Raw genomic sequence first — 14,861 nt, 5'->3', positions numbered from 1 at the left:
TTCTTGGTATCAATTGTATTTATTTCTTCTCTGATCTTTGTTATTTCTTTCATTCTACTAATTTTTAGTTTGGCATATTCTTGCTTTCCTTGTGATCCTTGTGGTGCATCATTAGGTCGGTTATCTGAAATCTTTCTATGTTTTTGATGTAAGCATTTATTGCCAGAAACTTTCCTCTTAGTACTGCTTTTACTAGATCCCATAGAATTGGGGATGTTGTGTTTTCATTTTCATCTGTTTCAAGAAATTTTTAAATTTTCTCTCTAATTTCTTCATCAACCCCTTGGTCATTCAGGAGGATGTTGTTTTATTTCCATGATTTCTACGGTTTTCAAAGTTCCTCTTGTTATTAACTTCTAGTTTTATTCCATTGTGGTCTGAAAAGATATTTGATATGATTTAGACTTTTTTGAATTTGTTGAGACTTGTTTTGTGGCCTAACCTAAGGTCTATTCTAAAGAATGTTTTGGGGTTTTGGTTTTGGTTTTTGTTTGTTTGTTTGTTTTTGATACAGGGTCTCACTCTGTCACCCAGGCTGGAGTGCAGTGACACAATCATCACTTAGTGTAACTTCAACCTCTAGGGCTCACATCATCTTCTTGCCTCAGCCTCTCAACTAACAGAGACCACAGTGTGTACCACTATGTCTGACTAATTTTTTATCTTTTGTAGAGATGAGGTATCACTATGTTACACTAGCTGGTCTTGAACTCCTGGGCTCAAGTGATCCTCCTTCCTTGGCCTCCCAAAGTGTGGGATTATAGGCATGAGCTACCACACCCAGCCCACAATGTTTAATATGCCAAGGAGAAAAATACGTATCCTGCAACAGTTGGATAAAATTATCTGTAAATGTCATTTATGTCCATTTGATCTAGAATGTGGTTTAACTCTGATGTTTCTGTATTTATTTTTGGTCTGGATGATCTATTACTAAGAGTTGGGTGTTGAAGTCCCCTACTATTACTGTATTGCAGTCCATCTCTCCCTTTATATCTATTAGTGCTTGCTTTATATATTTGCTTTATATATTTATATGTTTGCTTTATATATTCTATAATGTTTGCTTTATATTGTTTGCTCCAATGTTGGGTGCATATAGATTCACAATTATTATATATTCTTGGCCTCCTTATCATTATATAATGAACTTGTCTCCTTTTACAGTCTTTAACTTGAAGTTTCTTTTATCTGATATAAATATAGCTACTTGTACTCTTTTTGGTTTTCCATTTGTGTGAAATATCTTTTTCCATGTCTTCACTTTCTATGTCTTTTTGGTAAAGTGAGTTTCATGTAGGCAGCATATAGTTACGTTTTGATTTCTATCCATTCAGCCACTGTCTTTTAATCAGAGAATTGAGTCCATTTACATTAAGTGTTATTATTGATAGGTAAAGACTTACTACTGCCATTTTGTTACATGTTTTTTGTTTTTTTAATAAAATTTTCCAAATTTTATTAAGACTATAAAGATTTAGATTGAAAAAGTTCAGTGAATCACAAACAGAATAAATTTAAGTTTAAAACCAAACAAAACCAATCACTCTATTTAAGAACAGATACGTTATGTGGTAAAAACAATAAATAGCTAAGGCAAGATTAATCAAAATTCAGTATAGTGGTTACCTCTGCAGAGAAGGCTGGGGAACTCAAAGCTTTAAATGTATTAGTAAATTATTTTTCCTTCTTTTTCTTTTAATTTTACTTTTTTATAGAGACAAGGTTTTGCTGGTCTCAAACTCCTGGCCTCAAGTTATCCTCCACCTTGGCATCCCAAAGATTACAGGCTTGATCTTAGGGGCAAATAAGTATTTTTATTAGTTTTCTTTTTTCTTTTTTTATTTGACCTTCCCAATGTGAGTGCATTTATTATTAAATTGGATATATATAAAATATTTCTTGCAGGTGTGATAGATATCACAATAAATGGAAAATAAATGAAATTCATCATTCTTCTTCTGTGTTACTTATAACACAAGCCAGAAACCTGGAAGTCACCCTTGACCTCTCCCTCACCTACCAAAAATCCAGTTAACTGTCACTTTCCTACTTCTCCTTACCACCATTCTCACACCCTAGCCAAAGCCACCTTGACTCTCTCCTGAAATACTGATATGTCCCTTTCTCTTCCTTACACCCTCACTCTAATCTAATCTCCACATTGCAGCCAAAGAAAACACTTTCAGCCTTATCTCTCCATCCTGAATCTATCTCACCATCCCCTTTACTATCAGAAGCAAGAGTGACAAGTGAATTTCCCAAGACATCTCATAGCCAGGAAATGGCAGAGGCAGGATTCAAAATCTACTAGAGAGTCCACATGTCTTTGTTTGTTCTGAGATGGAGTCTCGCTCAGTTATCCAGGCTGGAGTACAATGGCACAATCTCAGCTCACTGTAACCTGTGTCCCAGGTTCAAGCAATTTTCCCATCTCAGCCTCCTGAGTAGCTGGGATTACAGGCACCCACCATCATTCCCGGCTAATTTTTGTATTTTTAGTAGAGATAGGGTTTCACCATGCTGGCCAGGCTGGTCTTGAACTCCTGACCTCAGGTGATCCACCCGCCTCAGCCTCCCAAAGTGCTGAGATTACAGGCATGAGCCACCACATGCAGCTGAGTCCACATGTCTTATCCACTCACTGTCCTACTTTGGGTGACACTAGGAAAGGCTTAGCCACTGTCTAGCACAGGGCCATCTCTGGATAAAGACTTATGTCTCCTCCAATCACCACCCCACCTCCTTTTATCTGCTGTTAGCTCCTAGTTTTCCTTAAATCTGACTTCAAACCACAACTTCCAAGAAATGCCTTTCTAACCCCCTTACCCAATTGCAAGTCCTCACTATTTGTCCTCCCAGCAATTTGTGCATTTCTTTTTTTTTTTTTTTTTTTGGAGATACAGCCTCATTCTGTCACATGGGCTGGAGTGCAGTTGTGCCATCTTGGCTCACTACAACCTCCACCTCCCACGTTCGAGTGATTATCCTGCCTCAGCCTCCTGAGTAGGTGGGACTACAGGTGTGTGCCACCATGCCTGGCTAATTTTTGTACTTTTTGTAGAGATAAGGTTTCACCCTGGCTAATTTTTGTACTTTTTGTAGAGATAAGGTTTCACCATGTTGGCCAGGCTGGTCTCTAACTTCTAACCTCAAGTGATCTGCCTGCCTCAGCCTCCCAAAGTGCTAGGATTACAGGTGTGAGCCACTGTGTTCAGCCTACTTCGTGCATTTCTAGTAACATCCCTCCTCCACTAGATTGTGACCTCCACAAGAGCAGGAGCCTGTTTTGCCCACCATTGGAATGCACTTCATACACCCTTGATCGCTCTGATCCTCTCCACGTCCATTTCTTGGTGAAAGTGCTAGATCATCAACCCGACCTCTCGTCTTACATAACAAGCAATCTGGTCTGCTGACCCTACCCACGAGGCTGTGTGTGAGCCAGGTGGGCTGGGGAACAGAGACCAGCCCTGGCCCAGTGAACCCAAGATGGCCTGCTTCATGGAAGGGATCTGGTGCCCTGGTAGAAATGAAAGATACTTTGAGTACCCAAGACCTCAATCCCTGGGGCTAGTGAATGGGTCAAAAATGAGTCCCTTCTTCTCCTGTTCTTTTAATCATGTCCACTCCCCTCACTTGGGAGCTTGGATGGAGGGCACCTGGATGTCCATCCCAGGTATACTTGGGCCACTAGTAACACAGACCGAGGCAGCAAAGCAGGACAGGGTCAGGGTGGGGGTGGGAGAGCTGGGGCAGACACAGCCAAGGCTGTGGGATTCTCTAGAGGCCCAGATAAGCTTGAGCCTGCAGAGCACCAGCTTCTCTCCTTGGCAGCACTGGGCACATTCAGAAATTTTGTCTATGATCTTCCTGCTCTGCAGAGGCAGGGTGCCTTCATGCACCTCTGAATCCTTACTGTCCATGCCATAGTTTTCAGAAGATAGAGACACGTCCAATGGTATATGTCCAAGCAATGGGAGGTGCAGCTAGCCGCCATGAGTCCTTTGGATCTGACTGAGGCACCTCCTTGAGAAGTCTTTCTTCCCTGACACATTCTTTAGTTATCTCCATGCTCCTCGCCATGGTCCCCACAGCCTTGGTGCTCTCAGTATTGTAGGCTCAAAAAACATTTACTGAATGAATATAGAACTTGAAGACTGCCTCTCCTCTGAGAAGTTGCCAGGTCCAGTGTTCTCTGCCTGGAATCCTCTTCCTTCTTCATTCACCTAAGGACCAGGAACAGGACCATCCTGCTGTCCATTGTTGGCCTGTGGGTCTGAGGCTCCTGGCCGATGAGTATTCTGGTGTTGCTTGAGATGGTCAGAGCTCATGAACTCTTGGCTGCACTGATCACATTTATATGGTCAATGTCTGGTGTGTACCCACGTATGTCATCTAAGCTCATTAGAATGGAAGAAAGACCATAAATACCTTTCCCGTTGCACAAATAGGGCCTCTCACCCATGTGCTTGCACTGGTGGCTAACAAGGTGAGAGCGTTTGGTATACGCTTTTCCGCAGTTCTCGTAGTTGCAGCAGTAAGGCCTTGCCTCTGAGGAGCCCCCTCTATCAGTCCTTTCCTGAGGCCTGGAGTTCTGCTCTGCTGTCTATGGAGCAGGTCTGGGCTGCTCCGGTAGGAATGGGCCTGCTTGGGAGTCTGGCTGACTTACAAGAGAGTCCTGAGATCCTAAAACCAGCAATGACTGGGACTCAGCTGGAGGCATCCCAAGATCATGGGCATCTTGTGGGGGCAACATCTGAGCCACGGGGGGAGCATAGCCTGGGCCTCAGTGGAAGGCATGGTCGAGGCCAACAATGTTTCATCAGAAGGTACTGTCGAGAGGCCAGGGTAAGGCATTGTAGGGTCCCCAATATGAGACATCACTGGAATTCCAGTGGAAGCTGAGACTGGCAGCCTGAAGGCCCTGGCCACCTTTGGAGTACTGAGCTCTCCTACAGGCATTATCTGGGGCCCACTGAAAATCATCATCTCTTGCTGAGGGGGAGACACTCCCTGACAGTAAATCATCTAGGAAGGAGTGAGAGTCGCTTAGGGGCAGTAGCTCACGCCATGCTCAGGCAGTGGCATACTGAACTGTGGCCCCCCTTCATCCACAATCTGCCCTGATGCTTCAACAGACAACAAGGGGGGCCTCAGCATCTCTGTTCTGTGAGGAAAGTGCTGAATGCTTGGTAGGCCATGGTTCCAAGAGGTATGCACTCCAGAGCTTCCAGAAGATAAGTCATGTTCAAGATGGGTGCTGAGTTCTACTTATCCTAGGCAGCCTGGTGTGCCGCCTGCCACTGGCTCAGCTTCCCAGCTTCCTGCTCCTTCTCAGCCTGTGGTCGGCTGTACATGAAGACTAGGTGGTGTCTAGACTCTCTGCTGAACAGACAGGGAGCAACCCACCACAGCATTGCAGGTGGATATCGGGACATTGCCCCTGGTTGTTTTGTAACTTCTTTCTTCCTTTATTCCTTTGTTACTGTATTCCTCAGTGGTTAAATGAGTTTCTCATTTAATGGTAATACGTTTAAATTTGTTGCTTTTTATTTTTAGTGGATCTATTTTAGGTTTTTGGGGAAGGTTTGCTTGTTTGTTTTTCTTTTTTAGAGATGAGGTCTCATTGTGTTGTCCAGGCTGGACTCTAGGGCTCCAGAGATCCTTCCACCTTAACCTCCTGGGTAGCTGGGACTTTGGGTTCATGGCACTGCACCCAGCCTATTATAGATTGTTGCTTTGTTATTACCATAAGGCTTTCCAAAAAATGTCTTATAGACATGGCAAGTTATTTTAAATAGATGACAACTTCTATCGCAAAGAAAATTAAAAAAAAAATAAATGAAGGAAAACCTAAAAGTCTCTACACTTTAATTCCTCCACTCATACATTCTGACTTTGTTGTCTCAATTTACATCTTTTTATACTTCCTATCTTTTAACAGATTTCTGCAGTTATTATTTTTGATAGATTTGTCCTTTAGTCCATACTAGAGATATGAAGGATTGTATACCATAATTACAGTACTAGAATATTCTGAATTTATGTGTGTATTTACCAGCGAGTTTATGCTTTCAAATGGTTTCTTTTCTCTTTTTTTCTTTTTTTTTTTTTTTTTGAGCCAGTCTCGCTCTGTCACCCAGGCTGGAGTGCAACGGTGCAATCTCGGCTCACTGCAAGCTCCACCTCCCAGGTTCACACTATTCTCCTGCCTCAGCCTCCCCAGTAGCTGGGACTACAGGTGCCTGCCACCACGCCTGGCTAATTTTTTTGTATTTTTAGTAGAGACGGGGTTTCAGCATGTTAGCCAAGATGGTTTCAATCTCCTGACCTCGTGATCCGCCCACCTCAGCCTCCCAAAGTGCTGGGATTAGAGGCATGAGCCACCGCGCCCAGCCCAAATGTTTTCTTTTTGCATGTTAGTATCCTTTTCCTTCAGATTGAGGAATTCCCCTCAGCATTTCTTGTAAGACAGGTCTAGCAATGATGAATTTCCTCAGCTTTTGGTTGTCTGGGAAGACTTTATCTCTGCTTTATGTTTGAAGGAAAGCTTTGTTAGGTACAGTATTCTTGTTGGAAAATTTTTTCCCTTGACCGAATGTCATCCAACTTCCTCTTGGCAAGTTGTTTTCCACTGAGAAATCTGCTGTTAGATGAATATGAGCTCCTTTATTTGTTATTTGCTTCTTTTTTCTCGCTGCTTTTAGAATCCCATCTTTGTTCTTGACTTTTGAGAGTTGATTACATGCCTTGAGGTAGTCTTATTTGGGTTGAATCTGTTTGGTGATATCTGACCTTCCTGTACCTGAATATCAATATCTTTCTCTAGGTTTGGAAAGTTTTTGGTTATTATTTTCTTGAATAGTCATTCTACCCCTTGCTCTTTCTCAACTCTTCCTTGAACACCAGTGACTCTTATACTCTTTTGAGTTTATTTTCTATATCTTGCAGGCATTCTGTATTCCTTTTCATTCTTTTTTGTTTTCTGAATGTGCATATCCTAAAGCCTGTCTTTTAGCTCACTAATTCTTTTTTCACATGATCCATTCTGTTGAGAACTTCTAGTGCATTTTTCAGTTTAACAAACGTATTTCTCTGTTCCAGATTTCTGTTTTTTTAATTATTTTAATATCTTTGTTAAATTTATCTAGTGAATTTATACATTGCTTTGCTGTGTTATCTTGGAGTTTGCTGAGTTTCCTTAGAACTGCTTTTTGATTTCTTGATCTGGGAGCTTACTATTACCATGTCATTAGAATTGGTTCCTGGTTTCTTGCTTTGTCCATTTGGAGATGTCATGATTCCCTGTTTGTTGTTGTTTCTTATAAACATACATCTGTTGCTTCACTTTGAAGAATTATTTATTCTAGTCTTTGCTATCTGGCTTGTTTTCAACTTTCTAGGATATGTTTACCTAGAGATTCTTTGCAGTTGCCTGTAAGTGCCCTTAATCCTAGATTGCTGCCTCCTTTTTGGCATTAGATGGTGCATTAAGCCCCAGTTTGCTTCAGCTCTTGAAATCATTCAGAGCACTTCCCAACCCAGATTAGGGGTTACAGGGTCCCAAAGGGGATACCCTGACTGTGTGGGAAGGTTGGCTAGGAGTTCATGCACAGAAGACCAATGGAGGGTGCATCCTACATCTTGGTGTTGCTGAACAGCCAATCTGCTTTTACGTCTCTGGCTGAGATAAAGAGCAGAGTTTCATGAGCTGGAGTCTCTAGTCCTGCCTCTCTTCTTTGTTGCTAGCTGGCCTCAGGAGTTTTTCTCCCTATAGGCATTTGCAATGCTTCCCATGAAATAAAGCAGGAATGATTTTCCTGCAAGGGAACCCAGGATGGTGGGAAAATTGGCTGTCTCCCTTGATGTCAATTTTTATAGTGTGGAAACAATGGGCTTCCACATGGCATCCAGCAGATTGAAGGAGGGGCTTGATGAGTAGAAAAGTCCATTTCTCTTATTGTCTTCTCAGAGTTTCTCACTGCTTTGTGGTCCTACGGGTCATCTCAGCCCCAAATTTAAATTCTAGGATACTGCTGGTTATAATCTTGGCACTAGATATTTGTTTTTGGTTTTCTGTGGGGAAGAGTGAAGCCAGATTGCTTCCACTTCACATTTTGGTTACATCACTCAACAATAACCATTTGTTTTTGTGAGCACTTTCCATGTGCCAGGCACTGCGCTAAATATTTTATCTACATTATCTCATTTAACCCTCCCAACAGCTCTCTGAGTTAGGAACTATTATATTCCTATTTTACAAATGATGAATCTGAGGCTTAGAAAGACAAGTAACTTGCCCAAAGTTAGACATTTTGATTCCACAATCCAAATCCTTAATACTCAATAATTTTAATTGAAACTTTCTATTTATAAATATGACCATCCCACAAGATTTAGAGCAGAAATTATACTTTATTTATCTTTTTAGCCCTGATAACTAGCATTGTCTGAAATATTCTAAGTACTTACTAAATATTTGTTGAACTAAACCTAATCTATAATGACTTGTATTTACAAGTTATCAGCAGAACTACAGTATACAGTATTCGGATATGTAGGTATGTTTTCGGTATATTTTTATATATCCTAAATGTGACTGATTATCCTTGGACCACTCTTGCTCTGCCACTGCAGCTTCCTCTAAGCCAATTATAATCCATCTTTGCAATTCCAGAAAACAATGTCTGATTCCAAGATGCATTTATAAATATGCAGGTTTTTGTGAAACAGAAGAACAAAACTTTTTCCAAATTCCCTTTGAAGACTTTAGATCCTTTCACAGAATTTCTCTTTCCACAGAAGCCAGCCTTTCACTCCCTTTTTTCCCTCTGTGCCAATTTCAGTTATTTCTTTTTTTTTTTTTTTTTTTTTTGAGATGGACTCTCGCTGTCACCCAGGCTGGAGTGCAGTAGCGCGATTTCGGCTCACTGCAGGCTCCGCCCCCTGGGGTTCACTCCATTCTCCTGCCTCAGCCTCCCAAGTAGCTGGGACTACAGGCGCCCGCCACCTCGCCCGGCTAATTTTTTTTTTGTATTTTTAGTAGAGACGGGGTTTCACCATGTTAGCCAGGATGGTCTCGATCTCCTGACCTTGTGATCCGCCCGCCTCGGCCTCCCAAAGTGCTGGGATTACAGGCGTGAGCCACCGTGCCCAGCCCAATTTCAGTTATTTCTACCTCCAGAGTTTTCTCCCTGACTGTTCAATCTATAGTGAAGATAAATTGAGCTCTTTAGGTTTATTCCATTTCTATCCACAATGGGCTGACTATATTTTCTAAAGGTGACCACCACAATAAATCTCATACCACAAGCCCACCTCTTAAGTGCTGTCCATTCTTGGTTCACATCTTTTTCTTGATATATTCTTCCTAAGTAATTCCACCTTATCTCTGTATTTTAACTACCATTAGTATGCTAATGGCCCCTGAATTATAAGCACTGATCCTCATCTTTAGACTTTTACACAAAACATTGTAATAGAAATCTCATTACAGAATGACAGTGACACTCCTCTCGTCAATTAATAGCTCTTCTTTTTAGTTTTGGTGGACAATTGTGACTAGTTCAATCAAAAGAGTAGGGTAGGAGTGATGCTAAATGACTCCCAAGACCAGATCATAGAAATGATATGCACTTCTACCTTGTTTTCTTGGGATGCTCTGTCTTTCAACCTAGCCACCATGTTGTGGAAAAGAAAAACAGCTGCTTGTAGAGGCCATGTGTAAGTGATCCATCTGACCAAGAACCCCAACTGAGGTCCTATGCAACAGCCAGTATTAACCATCAGATATGTGACTGAGTGAGTCTTCAAATGATTCCAATCTCCCACCATTGAGTTATACACCACCCCATCTGATGCTGCACGAAGCAGAAGTGAGCTGTCCCCACTGAGCCCTTTCCAAATTGAAGTTTCACGAGTTAAATAAATGATTGTTGCTGTTTTAAGCCACTAACTTTCAAGTGGGTTGTTATGCAGAAAAGATAACCAGAATAGTTAGCCAATGCTTCTCTCAACATTACTAAAGATCTACTCTCCAAAAAGGCCAGAGAAAGAGTATAAAAAATGTTCCTAGTTATATATATTATATAACAAATATATATGTTGCATAATTATATATACTTATCGTACATAAATATATACTAAATATGTTATATAATGATAATAATAAAAACAAAACTGGGCCTGGCTCCATGGCTCACACCTGTAATCCCAGTACTCTGGGAGGCCGAGGTGGGCAGATCACCTGAGGTCCAGAGTTCAAGATCAGCCTGGCCAACATGGTGAAACCCTGTCTCTACTAAAAATACAAAAATTAGCTGGGCGTGATGGTGTGCACCTGTAATCCCAGCTACTCCAGAGGCTGAGGCAGGAGAATCGCTTAAACCCAGGAGGCAGAGATTGCAGTGAGCCAAGATCGTGCTATGGCACTCTAGCCTGGGCGACAGAGCAAGACTCCATCTCAAGGAAAAAAAAAAAACTAACAATAATTAATTTACTGTACAGTAAACTTAATGTAGTTTATTCTATGGTTTATAATTGTAATGCTCACATATGCTTTTAAATTATAATGTATTAGTTTGCTAGTATTATTTTTATTAATATTATCACTAAGTCCCAAGATAAAGCCCTCGGGAATCATGACAAGTAGTTGAATGAATAGACTCCATTCAATTATTTTATTCAAATTTTGGCATCTACAATGGTTGACCAGAAAAATAGCATCCATTATAGAATATATCCGATAAAGCAGGGGTTCCCAACCCCCAGGCCACGGACCAGTAGCAGTCCATGGTCTGTTAGGAACCAGACTGCACAGCAAGAAGTGAGCAGTGGGCAAGTGAGAGAAACTGAGGTCCACCTTCTGTCAGATTAGCGGCGGCATTAGATTCTCACAGTAGCACGAACCGTATCGTGAACTGTGCATGGGAGGGATCTAAGTTGCATGCCCCTTATGAGGATCTAATGCCTGATGATTTGAAGTGAAATAGTTTCATCCCAGAACTATTCTCCCACCCAAGTCTGTGGAAAAATTGTCCTCCAGGAAACCAGTCTCTGGTGCCAAAAAAGGTTGGGGACCACTGTTTTAAAGGCTTATTCTGTCTACCTCTGCAACACGTTACATAAACTCCTTGAGGAAGTATGTCTGATTTCGGTTTTGGTACCAACCAGCACCAAACACAGAACAGTAGAACTAACTCATTTCTAGGCTCAGACACTCCCTTTGCAGCACATGAGGAGAGTTGGAGACCCAGAATCAAGGGTAGTTAAGCAAGCAGCAAAGATAGGAAATACTAGCAATTGTTATTTGGACTGTAACTATCCCTATTTTTCTTCTGATGCCATAAAACTAACTTTTCTCGGCTGCTAATCAAAGAAAAGCATGACCATTATAGCAGCCAAGCATTTCTCCAGGAGAGGCAAACGTAATTCTCAGATTCGAGAAGTTTTTAGCTTGACCTCAACCTGAGTGGACTTACCAGGCAAATGATGGCTCAGGCAGTCTGAATTTATAAGTACTATTGCATTTATTCGTTGCACTATAATTTCTTGTTTCCATTGTTGTGTAATATTTTAGCCAGCAAATAATACTTAATTGGCTTCCTAATTATCAGGCATGGAGATCTAAGGTGGCTTTCATTGCAGAGTTGTTTTCTGACATAGGGACTTACAGATTGTAGGCTTGAATAAACCCTTGAAGATTTGTATGTTAGCTATATTTGGAAATGTTATAGCTAGCCAGACTTTTAATATTTTAAACTCTACATTCATACGTGAAAGAATCATTAATCCTGATCTGCCACTGAATATGACCTTATTATCACATCCTATAGACTTCTAATCTCAGTTTTCTTCATTAAAAACAAGCACCTCATCAAAATTCCATGCAACAAATATTTACTGAATACCCACTTACACAAGTCCCTGTGCTACATGCTTTAAGTGAGGTAAAAAAGGATATTTTTAACAATTTGAAGGTCACCAGGCATAGATGAAGATGGTTAAGAGAGTTCATACTGAGCAGTGAAAGCCTTCCCCTCTTTCCTCTCTTTAGCTTCAGAGAGAAGAAAAAAGGAAAATAAAGAGAATTCTAAGAATGATGACAAAGGAAATTACCAAGACAATAGCAAACATCAAAGCAGAGAATGCAATTAATTCAGACTAGCAGAAGGTCAGATGTGTCCAGTGTTGATGTTTCCAAAAAAGAAAATGGAACTAATAAATTATCTTAAAGTTTAGGACTAATGAAAATTACATTGAAACATATTTTATGAATATTTTGGAAGTATGAGAAAATTGTAGCCAAATTCAAAAAACTAATACATAAAAATTAAAAATCAAGCAATTATCAACTTAAAAAAAGAAAAAAGGAAAAATGAACAAGATAGAAGATAAAAGTATAGTTTAACACTTGGCTCAGCAGTGATAGATACTTGCTTAGCCATAAGATGCAGACACAGAATAGAGATTTATTTATTAATTTTAGAGATGGGTCTCTGTCACCCATGCTGGACCACCACACTGGGTTGTTTTGAGATGAGGAGGTCTCACTGTGTTACCCAGGATGGTCTTCAACTCTTGGCCTCATGTGATCCTCTCTAATCAGAAATTAAGGTACAATTACATAGAAGAGTGACAGAAAGGAATGGGAAGATGTAGATAAGCTAAAGTTTTTATGTCCCCAAACAGGAAAACAACAGATGTCCACGACTGATAATCTAGAGATGGCAGTATGCACATATTATTTTTTAATGGAGATAAATATCTGATTAAGTTTTTAATAGTTGAAAAGTGGCAGCTTTGGCTGGGCATAGTCTATAAGGATTAAAAAGCCAAGCTTCTTAGTTTGAGAAAATACAGTCCTTTGGAGTAAAATCAACATAGATGGAAGTATACATACCCTTGTAAACATAATCTATGAGTATAGGAACTAACCAACTTTTAAAACTCTCATCAAAAACATTTTGTTAACAAAAGCACCTTTTTTCAAACCCAGATTCATTTAAACATCCCTTGAAATGAGCCATTGACCTGAAAATTGGATAACAATGCGTGTTTTACCAAATTGTTTTGAAAACTATAGCCTAAATTATTAAGATTTTAAGCCAGTTATTTAGATTTTTAAAATACTAAGTTGTTTAATATATTAAGAAAATGAAAATACCTGTAGTTATAAAAGATTTTCATGCTTTGAATAAGAAAGACCAGCTGGAAGCCAGTTTCTCATTACATATTTTCACATTGAGACCGTGTTTGAATGTCAAGCTGCTGCTCCACTTAGTAACCTTACTGATAAAAGAAGCATGGCAGGAAAATGCTTTAATACTTATGATGCTGAACCTGCAATATAGCCCTAACAAATTTGGCTTTAAGAGCTGCCTAATTACATATTTATAAATGCATGTTATGTATCTACTAGGCTGGAATGAAGCCCTATAGCCATTTCAGTTTATCAAGTAAATGCGGTAATTTTTTAAAAACATTATGCAGTTGATTACACAAAGCAACAATATATACTCATGATTATTTGTAAAGGCTACCACTTACGGATTGATTTTCTGTTTCATTGTGTGCTAAAATGCCAGGCACTTGAACCAGCAAAAACTAACTATATGGTGTAAATCCAGAAAGCTGAGATGATGGCTCAGTAGCAATATTCTCTAATCACCACAGCCATTATTTAACATTCACTGCACATTGGCAGCATTCTAATCGTTTTATAAAATGACCCTGCCCAGTGAATTTACAGTTAACATCAAACAAAGTTAAGACATGAAAATGTCACTGAACCATTACAACATCTGCTTTTTATTCCTCTTCCAAGCTGCTTAACATTCTTTTTTGAGACAGGGTCTTGCTCTATCACCCAGACCGAAGGGCAGTGGTAGCATCATGGCTCACTGCAGCCCTGACCTGTCCAGCTCAAGCAATCCTGCCTTAGCCTCTCAAGTAACTGGGATTACTCTAGCTCCCAGGTCATGTGCCACCACACAGGGCTAATTTGTTTTGTCTTTTGTAGAAACAGGGTCGCACTATGTTGCCCAGGCTTGTCTGTAACTACTGGGTTTAAGCAATCGTCCTGCCTTGGCTTCCCAAAGTGTTGGGATTACAAGTATGAGCCACCATACCTGGCCTCTTTTTTTTTTTTTTTCTATCAAGAATGTATTGTATGCTCATTAAGAAAATTAAGAAAAACAAAGAAAACTAAAAAGAAAAAAAAAATCGTCCATAGTCTATCACCTGAACTCAATCGTTGTTATTTGGGGATGTTTCTTTTGTCTTTTTTTTTCTATGCATAATGTTTTATTTGGGGTTTAGGGAAGAACAAAGATAGATATATAAATCATGCCACATATACATTATAGCTATATATACACACATGCATTTTTTAATCTTTTCTATTTTAATAACACTGCATCAAGCCTTTTCCCATGTTATCATGCACTCTTTATGAAATAATTTTTAAGATGTGACAATTTATTGACCAAATATGCAACAGTTTATTAAACCATCCACAATGGTTTACTATTTGATTTACTTCCATTTTGCCAGAATAAATAATGCTGTAATCAGTATACTTGTGTATGTTTCCTTCTTGATACCTGAAGAAGTTTCACTAGGGTAGATTCCAAGATGTAAAATTGCTGAAGCATGAGGTCGGAACATCTACAACTTTACTAAATACCAAATTGTCCTCCAAAGTAGCTTTTTTCTATTTATACTCCTATCGGCAGAGCATTAAAATTCTTATTGTTTCACATCCTCATTAACACTAGATAATGTCAAACTTTTTAAAAATTTGCCAAACTGATGGAGGTGAAATGGTATCTCATTGCACTTTTATTTTGCCTTTTCAC

General features: G+C 39.8%; 1 protein-coding gene and 1 pseudogene across 1 annotated transcript in view; both read right to left on the bottom strand.

The window, feature by feature from the left end:
* TAFA2 (TAFA chemokine like family member 2) overlaps positions 1 to 14,861 on the bottom strand; it is a 566,967-nt gene that overhangs the window by 537,396 nt on the left and 14,710 nt on the right. The gene's annotated exons all lie outside the window — the stretch shown is intronic.
* Positions 4,230 to 5,360, bottom strand: LOC105740419 (annotated as a pseudogene).

The sequence above is a fragment of the Nomascus leucogenys genome, chromosome 11, assembly GCF_006542625.1.
Source record: "Nomascus leucogenys isolate Asia chromosome 11, Asia_NLE_v1, whole genome shotgun sequence".
Classification (NCBI taxonomy): Eukaryota; Metazoa; Chordata; class Mammalia; order Primates; family Hylobatidae; genus Nomascus; species Nomascus leucogenys.
The sequence above is the reverse complement of the archived record's forward strand: the minus strand, read 5'-3'. Positions and strand labels throughout refer to the sequence as shown.